Raw genomic sequence first — 22,549 nt, 5'->3', positions numbered from 1 at the left:
GTGCTTTGACTCCATACTGTAAACACATTCTACAATCTATTCTGCAGGTGGTGCTCCCTCTCCAGACATTTTCTCATGTCCTGCATCCTCTCTGTCACACCTCTCCACTTCCTGAAGGTTACTGCACACCAGTGGCATGCACAGACCTCAGCAGGGACAGGCGAAAGGATAAAAAATGGCACTGATTTTTATTTATTTATTATTATTTATTTTTAAGAGTAGCACTTATTCTTTGCTTTTTGAGTATGTAAGCCTTTTTCTTGTATTATAAACATAATTTTTTCCATCATTTCCTTTTTGACAAATAGCCTATTCTGTTATATTCCTAACAAAAAGCACCATATTTTACACTTTTTTGTGATAATCCCATGTTTTTGGCATGTGTCATAGTAAAACCATAGTATTTTTTGAAGTATCTTGGAGTACTATGACAGTATCATGAAATATGAATAAAATCATTCAGAACCATGGTATTACCCTGGTAATGGCACAGTGTCTTTTTTTGTTATTTTTGTTATTTATTTATTTTTTGTTATAGGGCTCTAAACGTTTTCTTGTCTCATCACTCTTTTCACTTCTCTCATCTCTGCACTCTCACTTTATCATTTTATCGCTGCTGCTTCCATTCTGACCTTGTCACCATGGTTTTGAATGGGTGGCCTTTCAAAAGAAAAATATATAACTGCACACTCTCTTACAAGTTTATTTTATTTTTGAATGGGTAGCCCACATGTCCACAAATGATAATACCATGGCATTTTTCTGAAAGTGATTAGTCTACTAGTTTAAACAAAAACCAAACTGGCTTTGCCTGAATCAGACAGCTCCTTCAGTTAATGGCAGTATTCTACAAAAGACGTATTAAATTTCTATCACTGAGAGAGAAGAAAGCAGAGAGAGGAGAGAGAGACAGGCTCGCTGGCCCCAGACACGCTGTCGACTGGTCCTCAGCCACTCCTCCCCGCCCCCTAGCGGATGACAGCCGCTCCTCCGTCCCCTGGCAGATGGCAATGGCTCCTCCTTCTCCTGGCGGACAGCAGCGGCGAGGACTCCACGACAGCGCATCCTTCCTCCTTCCTGGATTTCGGCACCAGTGTAACAATTCAAGGAATGTACGGGCAAGGAGGAAGCTGGGAAGCTTAACAAACAAGTAGACATTTATTTACACACATACTTTTCACTGTTACAAATATCGTTGGCTTTTACGTTCAACACATAAACAAACACACAGGTCTGTGTGTCTCTCTCTCCCCATCTGCCGCTGTCTCCTCTCCTTAAATACTCCCACTGCCCCTCACTGGAATGTGAGACCGGTGTAGCACACAGGTGGAACTCATTCACCACTTATCTCTGCCCAGACACCACTCGGCCCAGCCCTGCTCGCCACAGTTCCGTTTCCATAACTTATGAAATATGATTATTTACTGTACACAAACTATCAAACATACGATCAAATCATTGTGCTGATCAGAAAGTTTGTGAGTAAAAAACAACACATTTGTCACATCCCTTCATCTCACCTTTCCTGTTCACAGACATTTAGTTTAACCCCTTCATGGACCTTCATATTGTAGTTGTTCCCCCACACTAAAATTCCCAGCAAGCGGTGTCACGTGACGCCATGCGAGGATCAGATGTGAGAATGGTGAGCTCTGCGCACTTTGCTAGTTTTAACACTTTTAATGACATAAACCAGTGAGATTCGATACACTCTGTTCCATAACTGTTCTAAGAGGACAATATGTCAAAGAATTCAAAATTCTCAGGCTCTGGAGACATTAAAAGACACTTACGTGCTCCAGCTGATGCCCCTGAGCAGGCCGTGAGCCTGGGAGTCGATTTAGTTGGAGAAGTGCGGGAAATGCGGCGAGATATGCTGAACATGTCGGCAATGCTGATGAAGGTCGTTGCTGACTTGGAGGATCTTGCTGTGATATGTGGATCGATCACTGCCATGGAGGCGAAGTTCACTGAGGTGGTTACAAGAGTGGGGGATGTCGATTATCTGGAGTCATCGGAGAGGGAATTATCTGCTAATCCGCTATCAACCAAGGTGGATTTGGAGCGTGTCTGGGAGAAGTTGGAGGACATGGAGAACCGAAGCCGGTGGAATAACGTCCGTATCATTGGAATCCCTGAGGGAGCAGAGGGATAGGATATGGTGAAATTCTTGGATGGGCTCTTTCCGAATCTGCTCGACATTGCAGGCCATAAGCTGGAAATCGAGTGAGCTCACAGGGTTCCTGCTTGTCGATCTGCAGAGGGAGACAGGCCCCAATCAATTCTGACCAAATTTCTGAGATCATCCGATAAAAATCTTGTGTTACGCGAGGCGAGGAGTAAAGGAAGGCTTTCTTGGAAGAACCACAGCATTTTCTTGTTCCCAGACTGTGCGAATTCGACAAAAGAGAAGCGTGATCGACTCAAGAATGCAAGAAACTTTTACACCAATGGAAGGTCGCTTTTGCACTGAAATTCATGGCCAAATTAACATTTACATGCCCACAGCAAGCTATGTCCTTCATAAAGTAAATGGAGTGATCGGCTCACTGAACATTCGTTTGACTGTTTGAAGATTCTGCACGCTTTTTTTTTTGTGCTGGTTCCGCCTAGCGGCTGAAGTTTATTTTGTAGAGTGGCACACCTTCGGGACAGTTTTGTGGATGAACCTACATGCACTTTGTGCTTATTTCTCCTGTTGGCTGGGGTTTGTTTTGTGGAGTATTTCTTGCAAAGACATTGGAGTGATTAAGTAATTTGTTTGCACTCATGTTGCAGCCGAGTGGACCGGCTCACTGAACATTCATTTGACTGTTTGAAGAATCTGCGCGTTCTTTTTGTGCTGGTTCCGCCTATCGGCTGGAGTTTATTTTGTAGAGTAACACACCTTCAGGACAGTTTTATGGATGAACCTATATGCTCTTTGTACTTGTTCCTCCTATTGGCTGGAGTTTGTTTTGTGGAGTATTTTTTGCAAAGTCAATGGAGGGTCATGGAGTTTGTTTTATAGATGATCTTTTTCTGTGTAATTCTGTCTCACAAAATTTGTATAGAGCAATCCGACGGCAAAGTTGTTGTGGGGGATCTCGTAGGCGTACATGGACTTTTTGAGTTTGGAGGGATGGATTCCATTTGGCGCTGTCATGCGTGGGGTTAATGCGCACATTTTTTTTTTTTTTTTCTGTTTGTTTTCTTCTAGGGGAAGTTCGGGTTTTGACTGTCGCACTAATGTTGGAATGTGGTCTTTATAATCTTGTTTTTACACACAATCTATTTTTTCTTATATGTCAAAATGTCAAATGTTAATATGAGTGGATTGTCTCTCTCAATGTGGAATGTGAATGGGTTGGGGCACCCCATAAAAATAAACAAGGTTATTTATCTTCTTAAGCATAAGAAATATGATATAGTGTTTCTTCAAGAAGTGCACCTTTCTCCGCAGGAAGCTGAAAAATTTGGGGTGGGCATTTTTTTTATAGTGCTGGCTCGAGTAAGAGCAGGTGAGTCATAATGCTGATAAGTAAACATCTACAATTCAAATGTCTCAAACAGAGTAAAGATAAATTAGGAAGAGTCATTCTTGTTTTAACTGAAATTCAGGGACAAAGTCTTATTTTGGGTAATATTTATGCACCTAACTTTGATGATCAGGGCTTTTTTATAGATCTTGAAGGGATGTTGCAAGCCGCTGGCGGCCCTCATGATATAATATTGGGAGGAGACTTTAATCTTTTGATGGACTCAGTCCTTGATCATAGTGAAGCAAAAGTGTGCAAGCCCCCTAGAGCAACATTGACGCTTCAGAGGATGAGTAAAAATCTTGGTCTTACAGATATTTGGAAAGGTGTTGCCACATATGAAGAAAAGGAAATCATATAGTTGGCACTTTAATGTATCCCTTTTGCAAAATCCTGAATTCCAGCAAATGCTAAAGGCTGAAATCAATGTCTATATGGATACCAACTGGTCCTCAGTATCCTCTGTGGGTGTGGCTTGGGAGGCACATAAGGTGGTTCTTAGGGGCCGGATCATACAGTATGATATTCACCAAAAAATCCAAAGCACAAGAACTCATGGAATTGGAAGGGAATATTAAAAGAGCCGAGGCAGAGCTGATGCGCCGAATGTCGTCTGATGGCCTCAGAGAATTGACCCGACTGAAATACAGATATAATACTATTTTGTCACAGAAGATGGAGTTTTGGCTATTCATGGCAAGACAGTCATACTTTGAGTCAGGGGACAAAGAAGGGAAGCTTCTGGCTTTTTCTACCATTCCCTCAGTGAAATCTGCTGGTTGTGAAATATTTACAGAGAGAGATTTTTCTACCATTCCCTCATTGAAATCTGCTGGTGGTGAAATATTTACCTCGGCCACTGATATTAATAATGCTTTTAAAGAATTCTATCTTGACCTTTATAGTTCCACATCTTCATCTACTGAAGAGGATATTAGAAAGTTTGTGGAACCAAACTGTCAGCTGAGCAAAAAAACTCTGAGATAAACTTGGAGGTGTTTGGCGAGGTAATTAAGGCCTTGCCTACAGGCAAGGCTCCGGGGCCAGACGGCTTTGCCGCTGAATTTTTTAGATCTTATGCTACAGAACTGGCTCCACTTTTGCTTTATATGGAATCATTAAAGAATGGAAAGCTTCCTCCAACCATGACACGTCGACAAAGTCCAGATCAGTCTGATTCTTAAAAAGGACAAAGATCCAAGCGAGTGTAAGAGTTACCATCAAATTTCCCTGATCCAGCTAGACGTTAAAATATTGTAAACAATTTTGGCTAACCGATTAAGTAAAATTATGACATCTCTTATACATATAGATCAGGTGGGGTTTATTCGGGGCCGTAGCTCTTCTGATAACATTAGGTGTTTCATCACTATCATGTGGTCAGTGGCAAATGATCAGACTCCGGTCGCTGCCATCTCACTTGATGCTGAAAAGGTGTTTGATATGGTAGAATGGGATTATCTTTTTAAGATTTTGGAAATGTATGGGTTTGGGAATACTTTTATTGGATGAATTAAGTTACTTTATAGACACCCGGTAGGAGTGGTACAAACAAATTGATTAATTTCAGATTATTTTACTCTGGATAGGGGCACCCAGCAGGGTTGTCCTCTTTCCCCATTATTGTTCTGTATTGCCCTGGAACCATTAACAGCCACGATAAGAAAGGAGGATAATTTTCCAGGGGTGATGGCGGGAGGTGTGGCGCATAAGCTTTTGCTTTACGCAGATGATATTTTATTATTCGTCTCCGACCCCATTAGATCTATGCCTTGCCTCCACAGAATTATTAATTCCTTTTCTAAGTTCTCAAGATACAGAGTTAATTGGTCTAAATCTGAAGCTTTGGATCTGACAACGTACTGCCCGGTAACAGCTTTTCAGCCGGGCACCTTCCAGTGGCCCAAACAGGGCATTAAGCATTTGGGTATTTTATTCCCAGCAAATTTGTGTGATTTAGTTAGAGTTAATTTTGACCCTTTAATAAAAAGGTTTTTGAGCGATGTGGGCTGGTGGGCTTCATTACATTTATCTATGATTGGGAAGGTTAATGTTATTAAAATGATTTGTATTCCAAAATTCAACTACCTGCTACAATCTCTCCCTATAGATGTCCCCCTCTCTTATTTCAAGCAATTTGATAGCATAGCGAAGTCCTTCATTTGGAATGGTAAACGTCCCAGATTACATTTCAGTAAGTTGCATAGGCCGATTGACAAAGGTGGGCAAGGCCTACACAAGATTTTGTTTTATTATTATGCATTTGGTCTCAGACATTTGGTTCATTGGTCACTTCCACCCAAGAGAAACCCTCCTTGGTTTTATATTGAACAGGAAGTTCTTGCCCTATTTTGCCATTGTAAAGCCTTTCTATCAAACTAATCGGAGAAGTTAAGTTACACCCTGTTTTCTTGCATTTGCATGCGGTATGGACAAAAGTGTCCAGAGTGTTTAATTCATTTATTTAAATGTTGCTTCAAGCATATGGCTGAACCCAAAGTTATGTATTAATAAGTCCCCTTTCTGCTGGACAGAGTGGATTGTGAGGGAGGTTAATATGCTCGGTGACCTATATGAGAGTGGAGTGTTGAGATCCTTTGAAAATATGGTTCAACATTTTGGGATTCCCAGGTCTCAATTCTTAGGTATTTACAACTGCACCACCTACCCTGTACTATTTTTGGGAGTAGCATACACCCCACTAAAGCAGCAGATACTCTGGGAGTGGTGATTACTGCTTTTGGAAAAGGTAATAAGGCATCAGTGTATTACTCCCTGCTAATTTAGAGTCTGGGGGATGGAGCTTCAACTTCTCTCAAGAGATTATGGGAGAAAGATTTAAACTTGGTATTGGAGGAGGGAGTGTGGGCTAGGATTCTAAAAAACATCAAGTCTGCATCTAGAGATGCAAGGGTGTGCCTTATGCAATTTAAGATTTTATATAGATTCTATTGGACCCCCTCTAGATTGTATAGGCTTGGTCTTAAAGACACACCCACCTGCTGGCGATGCCAATCAGAAGATGGGGACAAAACACATGTTTTTTTTTGTGGTGTGTTAAGATCCAAGAATTTTGGTTGATGGTTCAGAGTTTTGTGTGTGACATATTGGGCACTCAAATTTCATTTTGCCCCAGACTCTGTATTTTTGGCGATGGGGCGGTCATTAATAAAGGGGATAAATGCATAAAAAATTGGGTCCTAGCCAGTGTTATGATCGGCAGACAGATTATTCTTAGGGGATGGAAGTCGGCTGGAGTGCCCTTGTTTCAAGAGTGGTGCACGGAGATGGGGAGGGTAGTGGCATTCGAGGAAATGTCATGTAGAAGGCTAGGCAACTTAGATTTATTTAATAAAAAATGGGGCAGCTATTTGGCCATTTTGGAGGGTTCTCGGGGAGGGGCATTGGAGAGAGAAGTGTAGTTTTAAATGTGTGTGATTATAATTTTTTTTCAAATTTATATTATTTATTTTTTAATCCCCTTTTCTCCCCAATTTGGAATGGCCAATTCCCACTACTTAGTAGGTCCTCATGGTGGCGCGGTTACTCACCTCAATCCGGGTGGCGGAGGACAAGTCTCAGTTGCCTCCGCTTCTGAGACAGTCAATCTGCACATCTTATCTCTTGGCTCATTGTGCATGACACCGTGGAGACTCCCAGCAAGTGGAGGCTCATGCTACTCTCCGTGATCCACGCACAACCTACCACGCACCCCATTGAGAGCGAGAACCACTAATCACGACCACGAGGAGGTTACCCCATGTGACTCTACCCTCCCTTGCAACCGGGCCAATTTGATTGCTTAGGAGACCTGGCTAGAGTCACTCAGCTCACCCTGAATTCGAACTCGCGACTCCAGAGGTGGTAGTCAGCATCAGTACTCGCTGAGCTACCCAGGCCCTGTGATTATTTTTTAAAAATATTATTTTTTTTATTTTTTTTTTGTCTTTCTTTTTGTGTGTGTGTATACACAAGTGTGATGACAGGGATATTTGTTGAGGGTCAGGGTGGGGTTGGGGATTGAGAGGGGGAAAGGGAATAATGGGGGTTAAATGTTTATTCTGTGAATATATGTTTTGCTTTTCTGTGTCAAATGTGTGAATCAAAAAATAGTGTTAATCAGAAAAACAATTCCCAGCAAGCACATCATCATTAGTTTCACCTGTTTTCCATCAGTGTTCACAGCTGTTCCTCGTGTTGTTAATTCCTATGCCTGCATATATTCCCTCATGTTTCCTCACTCATTGTCTAGTCTCGTCTATTGTGGCCTTGAGCTAAAGCCGTTCTTTTGTTATTATCTTCTGCTTCCTAGTGCTATTTCTGTTTGTATATTGTATTCATCTTGAATAAACTCTGATTTTGGGTTCAACTGCATCTCTCTCTGTGTTCATGTGCTGAAAACATTATTTCACTCACATCTTAAATTAATATCAAGTAATGGCCTGGAGAATTTCTTTTTTTTTAGAGTTTATATGCTGTAAACAGATATCTTCTGTCATGTTTTGCTTGAAACTTCATGAAACACAAACGGAATAAAAAAAACAGCTGATGCTCTGTGACGCCACTTCGATGCTCAAATTCAAAATGACATTTTTGCTCCCCCAAAGGGCACTGCTGCGGGAGGGTACGCCACTCGAAAGCTCGTTCCAACAAAGTGAGAAAATGAATGGGCCCGCCCACAAGACAAAGGGCACATTCAGAGTACCCACTTCAAGGGCTCTGCACTTTGGAGTGAGTAGGGCATAGAGAGGATCACTTGCAATTAGAAACCGCCCTCAATCTGCTGTAGCGAGCGCTGTTAAAGGCACCTACACTTAATTTTCTTTAATACCCCCGCGATTTACAAAGAAAACTCATAATAACATATTACTACTGTTATTGTGAGATTATTACGAGACTTTAATTTTGGAGTATTTAACTGGATAATTCTGTGCATGTCACAGCTGCACACAGTCAAACAGCACTCTCATCTCAGTGGAATTCCCTCATGTACACTGTGAAAAGGCCTCAGGCACAGTGCTGTCACTGTCAAATGCTGTTATTGCTGTCAGTCATTCCTGTCTGGAAGAGGTGTGGTTTTATTTATTTATTTATTTATTTTTTGGATGACCTCCACTCACCTGCTAACGTTCGTCTGGAAAGCACCTGCAGGGCCCTTGTGCTCAAATGTGTAAGCTTTGTCTTCTGGACATAGCAATGCCAGGAGTGCAGGGTGCGTACATACAGTGGACTAATTTCAAAATATTGGTCTCATTTTAAAAGTTAAATTATAAACAAATAATTCATAAGTAATATTGTATATATTTACAGACTTATGACCAATTTACATTTATTTATTTATTTTTTATCCTGTCTTTGAAAGCCTGTGATTCAGGCTCTGTTTGCTGTATCGCTGCTAAAAGTATTATTTCATTCCACTTGATGGCAGCAAACACTAGGAACAATAATTTTTCCACAATCACCTTCTATCACAGTATACATATTTGAAATGCAGGTGGCACTCTAACACAGCTGAGTTATTTGTTTATCATGCTTCTTCTGTTGGACTGCACATTTTGGTGTGGACATTGGAGACATAACAGTGGATTAGTTACCCAAGCAAGCTCACAGACAAGTAGAAAATGGCTCATTTAGAATAAAACAGACTAAGGTAAGGCTGCACTATATTCCAAGTATTCTGAAGCCATGTGATAGCTTTGTGTGAGGAAACAATCAAAAGTCTTTATTTGCTGAAAAACTCCCCCTCCGCCACAGCAATAACATCTCATTTGGGATTTCATATATTGAAACTCACCAGGATTGATGTCAATCAGGCTTGGGACTTTTTTTCATATTTAAATAGGGCTACTCATTGCACAGTAGTCTTTGTCTCTTCATACATATTTCTCAAAACAAAGTTAATAAAGTGTGAGCAGCAGGCTCCGGTTTAATTTCCTCTAACATGTTTCGAAAAAGGGACTCTCTACCACGTTAAGCGACTGCTGCATATCGGCGAGTATAAACTTAGCTACACAATTTTTTAGCTTCTTGGCCTGTGAGAAATCAATTCATAATTTTTTCCTAGGGTTCAAAGCTTTCGTAATTGTAGGTTACACATGTTTTTTGCCTTTCGCACAAATCCCTAACATTTGCCATGATATCTATTCACATGCGATACTGGCCAGCTCCATTATCTCCATTTGTGTGTGGGAGGGCACATGGGACCCACCGGGACCCTCCTCTAGAACCGTTCCCTGCTTTGAGTGAACCAGGGGCAGATCTAGACATTTTTTTATGGAGTGGCATGCAGACTATGAGGGGTAGCAACATTAAAGCGAGCGCCCATGCATACTTCTTATGGATTAAGGTACCAAGCTTCATTGCAACAAGTACTAGTTCTTTAATTGGAGTCACTATCAAATGATAAATGTCCATGAATTTGTGATACAACTGCATTTCCAGAGGAACCACATAGTAACCATTTTGATACTGATTTTGCCAACATAAAAAAATATGTAAAAATCTATTTTTACATAATAAAAAATACGTAACAAAATCTGTAGAGCACTAAGACATTGTCTATTAAACATCAACAAATTCTAAATGTTCCTAGTAAACATTAACACAAAGTTAGGTCTAAATACAAATAAACTGTATAGAAAATTGTACTGTGGGGGCAGTGCTGCAAAACTCATGAATATTAATTATGTTGTGCACAATAAAATATTATTTTAAATTACCTGTTTTGATTCAAGCACCCAAATAAATATTTCACATAATATGGTAATTTCATTTCTACATCTGCAACTATCAGTCTTGGGGATTTTGCTAGTCAGTAGATGAATACATACAGTAGATCAGCACTTTGATTAAGAACATGACTAGTGGTAACTTTTGCCTTTAGTTTCTAGAGGTTTGGGATTCTAATTCACCCAAATATAACTTTTTATTCAAATAAATCAAGACTGCATCTCAGTGCAGTTGACAGGTTACAGTTTAAAAATAAAATGGAATAAAAGATGCGGGGAGACGAGAGTAGTGGAAATACAGACACATGTATTGACATTTCTGTATATGAAAGAACAGCGAACTCCGCAATTCAGACAGCGACAACCACAAACACCCGCTCCAGCAGCGGGAACCCGGAATGCACCTGAGCGCCCGTGAACGAGATGACACAGTTCACAAACAACCGCCTCCCATCACACAGCCCAGCCATGAAACACTCAGCGGAGCAAACACACTGCGCACCGGTGCACCCCATCAACAATCAGCTCACCTGGTTACCACACACCTGAGAGCGATTAAGAGAGGGAGAGGGAGAGAAAGAGAAAAAGACAACACACACTCTACATGCACAAACAATATGGCCAAGGCCATCACAGTGGGGGACACGGAAAAGAGCGCGAGGGGTGGAAAAACTGATAACACTAACGGCACTGATAACAGCCACAATGAACACTTATCATAACATTCAAATAGCACATTCCAGCACTGGTGTCAGGGTTAGGTTGAAGAGAGGGTGAGGACTCGTAGAAAATGTGAGAAGAATGGGCTTTTTATTTAACACACAAAAAAACAAACGAAAACTACCCCGAAGGTGAAAACTACAAGGTCCTGGGCAGAACACTGCAGAACAGACTGGGTTCGATGCTGCGGGCTGGAACAGACAACAGGGCAAGACAGGAAGAACCTAACAGGGTGAAAAACCACAACGAACTGGCACAAGACTAAAAACACAATGGGGTTACATAGGAAAGAAAACAGGAGGGAAATCAGGAAAGCAGTCAAGCTTGATTTCACTTTCTAGTGCTTGATGCATGCACATAGCCCTAGATGGCGCTATAGGAAGTATAATCGAGCTTTAAATTCTGATCACCAAGGAGACTGCTAATGTCAAGATTTATAGTCAAAAAAGGAGTTATATTTTGGTCTATTCTCACCCAAAACCAATTGGGCGAAACAACTGGAGTCTAATGGATTACTCTTATGCTGCATTTATGTGCTTTTTGGAGCATCAAAGGTCTGGCCACCATTCACTTACATTGAATTGACCTACATAACAGCGATATTCTTCTGAAATCTTTTTCTTTGTTTGTGTTCTGCAGAGAAAAAATTAAAGTCACACATCTTAGATCGAATGAGAGTGAGAAAATTCTGAGAGAATTTTCATTTTTAAATTAACTATCCCTTTAATGGCGCATTCAAGTCACATCAGAATGATCATATTTATGGGATGAGTGTAAATGAACACCACAGTTCATAAAAACTGGAACACTGAAGGAGGGAGTTGAGTCATATTAGTGACCAGAACAGAGACTTGTGGGGGTGGACTCTTTTCATTTGGGCCAATAAGTAACCACACAGAACACCCTGGCAACTGCATAGCAATGTGCTGAAACACAGTTAAAACAACTTAACAACAGAATAGCAACAACCTGACAACCACCTAGAACACCCTGTGAACTCCAGAGCAATGTGCAAAAAACACAGAAAACAACTTAGCAACAGCATAGTAACAACCTGGCAACCACATACTTAACTATTTAACAGCTTTCATAATGTTTAAGCCTAAACTTATCAAATTAATTAGTAAAAAAATAAAATAAATAAATAAACTCACATGAGCAGTTTCTTGTCTTCCCCAGAGGAGACAGATGAAGGAACATGTAATCTGGCATACACTTCACTTCTGATTTTGATTCAGATTCGCAAAATGAATCATTCAGACTGTTTTTTAAATCTTTTTGTTCAGTTCAAAGGAATCAAATGTAAAAGATTCGACTCAAATGTATTCTTTCAATGAATCACACATCACCATCACCGATCTGCATTCATTTTTGCACGTACAGCTGTTATTTTTTTGTGGTGTTCAGTCGCAAAAATAACGAAAGGGTCTGGAGAAATTTATCAGAGTAAAAGTATCCATTTTCTCTTCAAAATGTAGTGAAGTGAAAGTAAAAGTCCAAATAAATATTTATTCTCAAGTAAAGTACAAATATTAAAAAACTGTACTTAAGTACAGTAACTAAATATTTGTACTTCGTTACTATACACCTCTGCAGACTGGACAGAAAGAGCACATGGCAATGAAGCCATGATTGGCCATGTGCTCAAACAAACATAAAGACAAGACAATAGAGCACATGGCAACGAAGCTGTCATTAGCCATGTGCTCAAACAAAAAGACAAGACATGGAGCATGAGTGTCCAGATTCTGACTCAGAAACAAGCCCGAACCAGACTGAAGAGTCAGCATCCAGACACCATGCTCTGAACAAAAGACACAGACTAGACAGAAGAGCACACAGCCAGGAAAACAACCAAAGCCTTGCACTCACACAGAGACATAGAACATACGTGTCAGGATCCTGTCACTACAATAAACCTGACTGACAAAGGTGACAGGATCCTGACAGCTGGATCGCCAGTTAAAACACAACGATGAAATAGAAACTCCAACTCAAGAACTGGAGATGTTTTATTTGGATTATACACATACCTGACAAAAGCTATTTCAAAAAGTTGTGAGGACACGTCACATCTGTCTCAACCCATAACTGACAGCAATGTATCTAATAATCATTCAGTGAATACTTGGAAACAACTGAGAAATTAATCTTTTACCTCTTTTTATCCACATATTTGTCCATGTGGTCATGTTTGTTGAGGAAATTAGCTCATCACCCCACGAGAGCCCAAACACTGTACACGCACTGCAATAGTAGGTGGACAGTTGGTTGATGCTGTGATTGGCCGCTGCTGTAAACAATCACGGGACTGGTTGCTGCTGTAATCAATCAATGGGTCTGTAGTCATTTGTGCATTTGGTGAGAGTTTAGGCAGTATGACATGAATAAACCCCTAAACAATGTCAAAATCAATGATAATTTACTTACATTTATATTTAATGCATTTGGATACTTATGCTGGTGTGTCAATGCTTTTTCTTAGAGTGGCATTTGCCACTGCCATGCCACTCTGGTAGATCCGCTCCTGGAGTGGACTGCAGTAGGGATGTGCCTGAAGCCGAATACCTTATTCGGAAAGGCACAGATAATGACTTCAAAATGAATAACGGGTACATCCGAATAATATAAAAAATATTTGTATGACTGATTATCCAAAAAGCACAAGGATAAAGCGACATTTTAAATAAACATATCCACTCCATTTGCGGTCTCTGTTAGTTGTGTGCGTCTGGAGCTTATCAAGTGTAACATTAATTAAGATATGACATCATATACACTTTTCACTTCTTAAAATGTCAATGTTAATGTCTTGCATGATTCACATGTGATTCTCATGTATTTAATTATAGCCTAAACCTGAGCACGATGTTAAATTCCTGATCTGAAGTGACGATTTCACGTCGGAGCTCATCTATCCATCTTTTAAAGTTGACCACATTTATATCCACATCAGCGATTATGGAAATGATCTGGTTAAAAAAAAGTTAGAGTGCTCCATAAAGGTTTAAATGCTCCATAGAGTATTCATCTATTAGGAATATTCCTCCTTATGCAAAAAAAAAAAAAAAAAAAAAGAAAAAAAAACTGAAACATACCTCTGGTAAGGTGCTATATAAATTTAACATTATTATTATTATTATTATTATTATTATTATTAAACTAAATAATGGTTTCTTATAGTAAAAATGTATAGACTTACGGGACTTTCACCTGTTTGTAGGCTATATTGATTTTATTTTAATTTCTTTTAATGTTTGTATTTGTATTGATTATTCTCTGCAAAATGTGTGCTTAACTTTTCACATTTTGCTAGACACCTCCTGCCTTCAGAATAATGTTGTTATACATGCACAGATAAATGAAAATTCTGTTCCATTCAGATACTGATATCAGAAATACCAGGAGAAACCACAGTTAACAACATATTCCACATTTAATATAGCCTACAAATTCAGCTTCATCTGGTAAGAAAAAAGGAATAAAAGAATATTTTTTAAATAATAGTTATAGTATATTATTATTATTATTGTTATTATTATTATTATTATTATTAATTATTATTATTATTATTATTATTATTAGGCTATTATTATGAAAAGGCATATACAAGGCATATTTTATTAATAGAAACTATAAATGTAAGAGTAACATTTAAAAATGGGCATTTCATTTAGTTTTGATGCACTTCTGTTTTAAGCCCCACCCATACCCCATTCTATCTGAAAACAGAGACAAATACAGATAATTTTGTCATATGAACAGATACAGATACAGATACAAATACAGATAATGGCTTTGCTGCACACCCTTAAACTGCAGCAAATTCTCCAGCTTCTTCTCATTATTCCTGATCTTCCATTCTGTCCATGCTGATGCTACTAAATGCACTCTAGAAAAAAGGCACACGACGAAGTGGTGATATGTCATGATCTGAGTGCTGCTACATCTTACATGTAATTGTATTATGTTATTCATAATTTTATAACTTAAACTACACAAAATATGCTTGCACATTTATTTTAAATGAGATATATAATGGCAAATTTTGATATAAAAGACTTTGAGGTTGCACTTTTTTTTTTTTTTTTTACAGTATGTGTACTTTCAGTGTACTTATCCAAGAAAGTACTGAGTAATATTAGGTCAATACATGTACTTAATATGGGTTAAGGTTAGGTTTGGGGTTAAGTTTAGGGTTAGCATCTAGTAATTACTGTAGTTGTTGTAATTATGTAGTATGTAAATGAAGAACAGTACCGTAAAATAAAGTGCTACCGAGTTTGATGTACCTGTGTTGAAGTATAGCCAGCTGTTGTCTTTCTACAGATTCATTTCAAAATTGTCCAGGCTTTGCTCCGGAGTCGTCTGTCCCACAACACACATGCCCACTGCTCCTGCTGCCTCCTGAAGACCTGCCTTGAACACACCTGTCTCCACTGCAGCCAGTGTTTATACAGCACACACACATTGTCAGGGTGAATCTGTCGTAGCAGATTTCTTCAATACAGCACTCAAAGTGTAGTCAAGTCAATCATTTCTGGAGTCTTAGTTTCTGGTTTCAAAAAGTAGACTTTTATTACAGAGTAACAAAGCTGAGGTAGTCCATGGAGCATCTGAAATTACACTTCAGAAGCATGCAATTGTATAAACTTAGCCTAAAGTTTCTGCTCCCCTTAACTCTTTGAGGGATGGCCTCTTCATCCAGTGAAATCGTCTTATGCCTCCCTAGTTTGCCATCTCCCTTCCAGCTGGTTACCTTTGGCCCCAACTTGCTATTTCATCTTAATGCTAGCACTTAGTAGCGCACATATATCGTTTGCCTGTTTTGGTAATCTTGGCATTATCTGCACCAGTCCTGCTCATTAAATTATCCTTTCAATATCCACATGCCCACCTCCCTTTGGGCCCTACAAGTTTGATAGAAAGAGGCTGTAATTCTTTCTAAAAGCCAAGCTACTACAGGTGATGTTCCTTATGTAAACCTCCTTACTCATTTGCTTGACACAGGCATCCCGTCTCCAAGGTCTCCCACTTTCTGCATTACATCAATTAATTTTCCCTTGACACAAAGGCCTTACACAGAGAGAGAGACTACAAGCTAAGCTGTTTTCTGCACTTTCAAACTGTATCTAAATAGTCAGAGTTTGAAATTAATAAAAGTATGATTAAATATGTAACATACTGAATAACACTGATAATGCAGCTTATCATAATACATTGATTACACATTGTCATTTTTAGATCATTGCATATTGCATACATATTAATTAAAAAAATGGATTAACTTAATGATTAAATAAAAATATTCCATATAATCACTCAGTTGGGACTTCCTACAAAGTCCCACTAATTTAGCCTAATTCAAGAGTGCTACTTCACAATCCAGTCCCTTCCCCCATCACTTTCTGTTGACCCATTTTAGGTCACACTGTCTCTTATTAATGACCAGATCATGGAACAGCACTCCTGTGGAGCATCAGGACCAAACGTCTCCCCTCACACTTAACAAGAGAGGAGTAAAAGATCCTGTCTCCCTCAACCCTACACTCAAGAGAGAGAATATTGTGTTATAAGCATGAGCATGTAAATGGTTCAGCACTTGCCTGTGGTTTCACGGTTATGTAGAAAATAACAGAAAATACCATTCAAAATCATAACATTTTTGATTAGAGTAATATAACATCACATTGGATACAACAGCATAAATATCAAAATCAGTAAATGTATCAAAAACCATCAAAAATAGTAGAAATAACCCAACACAAAAACTTTCTTTTTTTCTTTCAAAGATTCCGTTGACCAAAAATCTTCAACCCAGTTAGTTAACGTAGAGGGCCACCACTGGGGAGAGGTTAGGCTAGCACTTACATCCCAGAGCATGGCTCATCATTCAGCTCCTCATACATATCTTCATTTGAGGAATCAATTTCCTCCCAATTTGGTCTTTCTGTCCATCCTGGGTAGTTGTCATTGTATTGCATTGGACCATTCACATTGATCACTGTCATCTGCTTCATTGCTTCTCAGATCACAAATGATTTGATCAATGGTAACACACAACAGAATATTATTCCTCCCACAAGGATTGTTATTCTAAACATTATGCCAATTTTAAAGTCGAGTCCCAAGTTTTTTCATCTCTTCCTGCATTTTCTGCAACTTCCTTTCTTAATGCTTTCAATTTAGTAATGGCAACCATAAATGCACCTTCTGGTGCTGTGTTGTTAGGAATAAAAGTGCAACATTGGTCTCCAAACAGAACACATACACCCCCCCCCCCCTTATCTGCTAATATCCAATTTAATGCCTGCCAATTCTGCATTGGCATCCTACTTGTTGCATCTTCCTGTTCTCCCAATGCGGATAAAGCAGTATCAGTATAATGAATAAACCTCTGTTGACTGTAGTAAATATAATTGATCCATTCTGTATTCTTGTTTGGTGTTATCCAAACAAATATTGACTCCAATCCTGCCTTTATTTCACTTCTAGCCTTATGTTCATTAGGTATACCTCTAGTGTATCCTATGGAGTCTATAAATACGTTAGGGCCAGGTTTATAAGGTTCATATGATCTTTTAGCTCTTTGTATCTTCTCATTTTCTTTAAAAGGCAGTCCTGGTTCCCATTCCACTATACTGACCTCCTGAACAATCCGTACTCTAGCACACATTCCTTTCCATTCTTGTGGTAAGGATACCATAAGTTTCTTTTTCCCATAGACCCAAAAGCAATCTGCTACAACTACTGTCTGATATTCATACAATGCCACTGAAGGTAATGCTATAGTTTGATTTTCACATTTTTCTGGAGTTATTTCCTTTCCCTGGTTTACTCCTGGAGCTAATTTAGCTGGACCTCTAAGTGATACACCAGAATCCCAAGGAGTATCTTTAACTATATACCAAACAGTAGCGCATTGTCCACTGAATTTTCCCACATCACAATTCCCTTCATTGTTTTAATAGCATTCATATTCTTGCGTATAATCTATTTTGTACCATCCTGGGATTTCCACCTCTTCTTTTGTTATTTTAATATATTTATTCATGTCCCAATATCTACACTAATCTCCCCAACCTGGACTATAAAAGTAACTATTGAAAATCTGATTGCCTAAATAAGCTAGACACTCAACTGGACAATAGGATCTCGCCTCGTTCCTTAGATGACAAAAGTTTCTGTTAAACTTAGCACATTCTCGATAATCATGTGGATTAGGGACTACTAATACCTTACTTGTGGGTGTGGGTGCATGCAATAGACAATTTTCCTTCCCTGCCTTTTTTTGCTGTATACCTTGCCCATTCATACCAAAAGTTATTTTGTGCTAATTCCCACAACATGTTTTCTTCATTATTTAGTCTAATGGCTCTTTCTCTTTCCAACCCCTGTTCTGTTTGTGTTACCTTGAAATCATTCTTGAAACCAGTCCCTGCCTGTGAAGTTGATTGTATTGAACTCTGGTTCTTCTCCTGGTTCTTAAGGCTTGGTGTGGCTTGGACCTTCGGTGTTTGTTGCAGCATATCTGTTGTTCTCAGTATTAGGCACATTATCAGGCTCACTTTCCATCTCCTGATGGTCTGTTGGCCTTCTTCCCCTTGTACATTTCTTTCATCACCATGTGACCTTTCTCCTGGCGTTTCTGCATCATCAGTATCACTTCCCTCCGATTCCTTTCCAGGCCTTTCTATCACTCTGGGTACCCTGGTGCAATGATTCAGATGGTACTGGGTGGTGCTTCCTTCCACTTAGACTGCTGTTGGCGTTGCTCTCACCAACTTTAGAGTTGCTCTCGTCCTTCCCCTCTCACCTGGGCTCATTCCACTTTCTCCTAAATACTCTCAGATACACCTGATCACCTGGAGCAATTGTACAGGGAACATCTACTGCACTTGGCTCCTTCCTTTTTCCTGCAAATATATAACTTTGTGTATTGCAGTTAGTTGTTGCATATATGCTTTCAGTTCCATTTGCAATTGCTCCAGCGAGGGTCCTTTATAAGGACCTCTCCAGTTTGGCACAGGCATGGGTCGACCTGTAAGCATTTCATGCGGGGTTAGATGCATATTTCTGTTAGTTTGCATATGATAGCTCATTAAAGCAAGAGGCAAAGCATCAATCCAATTGAGCATAGTGCTCGCACATATTTTGTTAAGTTTGGCCTTGGGGGTCCCATTTACCCTTTCTACCATTCCCTGTGATTGTGGATGATAAACACATCCTAGTCTCTGTTTTATTCTTAGTTGTTGCAATACCTTCTTCACAGTTTGTTGTATAAATGTTGATCCATTGTCTGAACTAATTTCTGATGGTATTCTGAATCTAGGTATTACCTCTCTTGTTAGAAATCTGATTACTGTTCCTGATCCCTGATCTGCTGAGGGTACTGCTTCCAGCCATCTTCTAAATCTGCATATTACCACAAGCATATAATACTTTCCATTCACTTTCTTTATCACATCCACATAATCAATATCCAAATGTTTGAATGGTCCTTCTGGTACTGGTATATGACCTATGGGTGTTTTTATTCCTTTTCTGACATTGTTTTGAGCACAGACTTCACATGTGGACAGAAACTCATTGTAAAGGAGGAGGCGAGAAGCAGCTTTCCTTGTTTAGGTAAGGATTTATTTTCTGCGTCTGTAGCACAATTACAGTCTCACAGTCTTTGCGTTATCCACTAAGTTAATCTCCAATCATACACCGCTACACAAAATAAACTCTCATCATTTATAATAATAACACTCTTTGTTTCATTCCCGTCTGTGGTGCCCAGGCTCTCTCTCTTCTATTTGCAGTGTGTCTCTATTTATGCCGCTCTCCCCGTGCTCACTGAAATTAGAGACAGGTGTTAGACATAATTTAGCTCAGGTGTAAGCGCCCTTACCGCTTTCTCTCTCTCCGGAGAGATGCTTGACCACGCCTCCGCTGCCACATATCCCCACCGCCCGACTCAGGCCGGGGCGGCATCCGGCCTGCCTACCACTCCCCCCCATTTCTGGAAAGGAAATCGGCGACAGCCATCTGCGCCCCCGGTCTTTGGACCACCTTGAACTTAAACGGCTGAAGAGCCAGATACCAACGGGTGATCCGGGCACTAGTATCTTTCATGCGGTGGAGCCACTGGAGTGGGGCGTGATCTGAGCAGAGGGTGAAGGCCCGCCCCAACAGGTAGTATTGGAGAGTGAGGACCGCCCACTTGATGGCGAGACACTCCTTTTCCACGGTGCTGTACTTAGTTTCCCTTAACGAGAGCTTACGGCTAATGTACAGCACCGGGCGCTCCTCCCCCTCCACCACCTGCGAGAGTACAGCCCCCAGCCCCCTGTCTGAAGCATCTGTCTGTAGAACAAATGGGAGAGAGAAGTCAGGTGAATGTAAAAGCGGCCCCCCGCAAAGTGCGGCTTTAACTTGCGTGAACGCCCGCTGACACTGCTTCGTCCATTGGACTGGGTCTGGAGCTCCCTTTTTAGTGAGATCAGTCAGCGGGCTGGTGACGTCCGAATAATTGGGTACGAACCTTCTATAATAGCCAGCCAGCCCCAGGAACTGTCTCACCCCCTTTATGGTCTTGGGTCTCGGACAGGTCGCAATTGCCGCTGTCTTGTCAATTTGGGGACGCACCTGCCCATGGCCCAAGTGGAACCCCAGATACCGTACCTCCACCCGCCCAATCGCGCACTTCTTCGGGTTCGCTGTGAGTCCCGCACGGCGCAGCGATCTCAGAACCGCCCTCAGATGTTGCATGTGCCGCTGCCAATCATTGCTGTAAATGATGATATCATCTAAATAGGCAGCGGTGTAGGCTGAATGCGGTCTGAGGATTCGGTCCATGAGACGCTGAAACGTAGCCGGGGCCCCAAACAAACCGAACGGAACTGTCACAAATTGGTGTAATCCAAACGGTGTGGAGAAGGCGGTTTTCTCACGGGAAATTGGTGTCAAGGGGATCTGCCAATAACCCTTCGTCAAATCCAATGTCGAGTAAAATCGAGCAGTGCCCAACCGATCGAGCAACTCATCAATGCGAGGCACTGGATACGCATCAAATTTAGACACCACGTTGACTTTCTTATAATCCACACAGAATCGCACAGACCCGTTGCTCTTAGGCACTAGAACAACTGGGCTGGACCAATCGCTGTGGGATTCTTCTATTACCCCCTTATCGAGCATCGCATCCAATTCTTCCCAAACGATTTTCTTCTTGTGTTCGGGTAAACGATAGGGGCGGCTATGTACCACGACCCCCGGCTCGGTCTCAATGTGGTGATAGATGAAGTTTGTACGCCCCGGTAGAGGGGAGAACACATCCGCAAACTCCTGTTGCAACTTAGCAACCTCCGTGAGTTGACTCAGTGAGAGGTGGTCTCCGCAAATGACCGGGGTGAACTGTTTATGTTTTGAACTCACCTCCGGTCTGAGCCCCGCCTTCTCGGGAACTACCGTAGCCAACGTCACGGGAACCGCCTCCCTCCACAATTTCAGGAGATTGAGGTGGTATATTTGACGTGCGCCCCCTCTATCGGTTCGTTTAACCTCATAATCGAGATCTCCCACTCGTCGTGTGACCTCAAAGGGTCCTTGCCACTTGGCGAGTAGTTTAGAGCTCGATGTGGGAAGCAATACAAGCACTTTATCTCCCGGTGCAAATTCCCTTAGCTGAGTTCCCCTGTCATACAGTCGGCGCTGTCGTTCTTGAGCTTGGAGCAAATTCTCCTGTGTTAGGTGCCCCAAAGTGTGGAGTTTTGCTCGAAGATCAAGAACGTACTGAATTTCATTTTTACTGTTTGAAGGTCCTTCCTCCCAGGCCTCTCACAATACATCAAGCACACCGCGTGGGCATCGCCCATACAGCAGCTCGAATGGGGAGAAGCCAGTGGAGGCTTGCGGGACCTCTCGTACTGCAAATAACAGGGGGTCGAGCCATTTATCCCAATTTCTAGCATCATCGTGCACGAACTTACGAATCATGTTTTTGAGGGTTTTATTAAATCGTTCCACCAGGCCATCCGTTTGAGGATGGTACACGCTGGTGCGAATCGATTTCATATTTAACAACTCGTACAGTTCGCGTAGTGTCCGTGACATAAACGTTGTGCCCTGATCGGTGAGGATTTCTTTCGGAATCCCCACCCGGGAGATTATTTTGAAGAGTGCCTCCGCAACACTGCGTGCTGAGATGTTGCGAAGAGGCACTGCTTCTGGATATCGCATTGCATAGTCCACTAGGACCAATACAAAGCGATGTCCACGTGCTGACCATTTTAATGGCCCGATGAGGTCCATTCCAATTCTCTCAAAGGGGACCTCGATCAGAGGGAGAGGGCGCAATGGCGCTTTTGGGGTGGCCGGTGGGTTAACCAGCTGGCATTCGCGGCATGCCGCACACCACCTGCGGACATCGCCGCCAATGCCCGGCCAATAGAAACGGGCTATTAGACGGTTCAGTGTCTTCCTTTCTCCTAAGTGACCTGCCATGGGATTATAATGAGCCGCCTGGAATACCATTTCCCGATGGCTCCTTGAAATCAAAAGTTGGGTTGTATCCTCTTTGGTCCGAGTGTCCTGTGT

At 41.0% G+C, this 22,549-nt stretch overlaps 1 long non-coding RNA gene across 1 annotated transcript; it reads right to left on the bottom strand.

The window, feature by feature from the left end:
* Window positions 1-722: 722 nt before the first annotated feature.
* Window positions 723-13,182, bottom strand: LOC127424767 (uncharacterized). Its single transcript, XR_007894515.1, has 3 exons — window positions 13,125-13,182; window positions 1,794-2,135; window positions 723-1,138 (listed from the first exon to the last, which is right to left on the bottom strand). It is a non-coding gene; the product is annotated as an uncharacterized LOC127424767 (long non-coding RNA).
* Between the last annotated feature and the right edge of the window lie 9,367 nt (window positions 13,183-22,549).

Source organism: Myxocyprinus asiaticus, chromosome 33 (genome assembly GCF_019703515.2).
Source record: "Myxocyprinus asiaticus isolate MX2 ecotype Aquarium Trade chromosome 33, UBuf_Myxa_2, whole genome shotgun sequence".
NCBI lineage: Eukaryota > Metazoa > Chordata > Actinopteri > Cypriniformes > Catostomidae > Myxocyprinus > Myxocyprinus asiaticus.
Note: the sequence above shows the minus strand (reverse complement) of the source record. Positions and strands in the feature narration are given on the sequence as shown.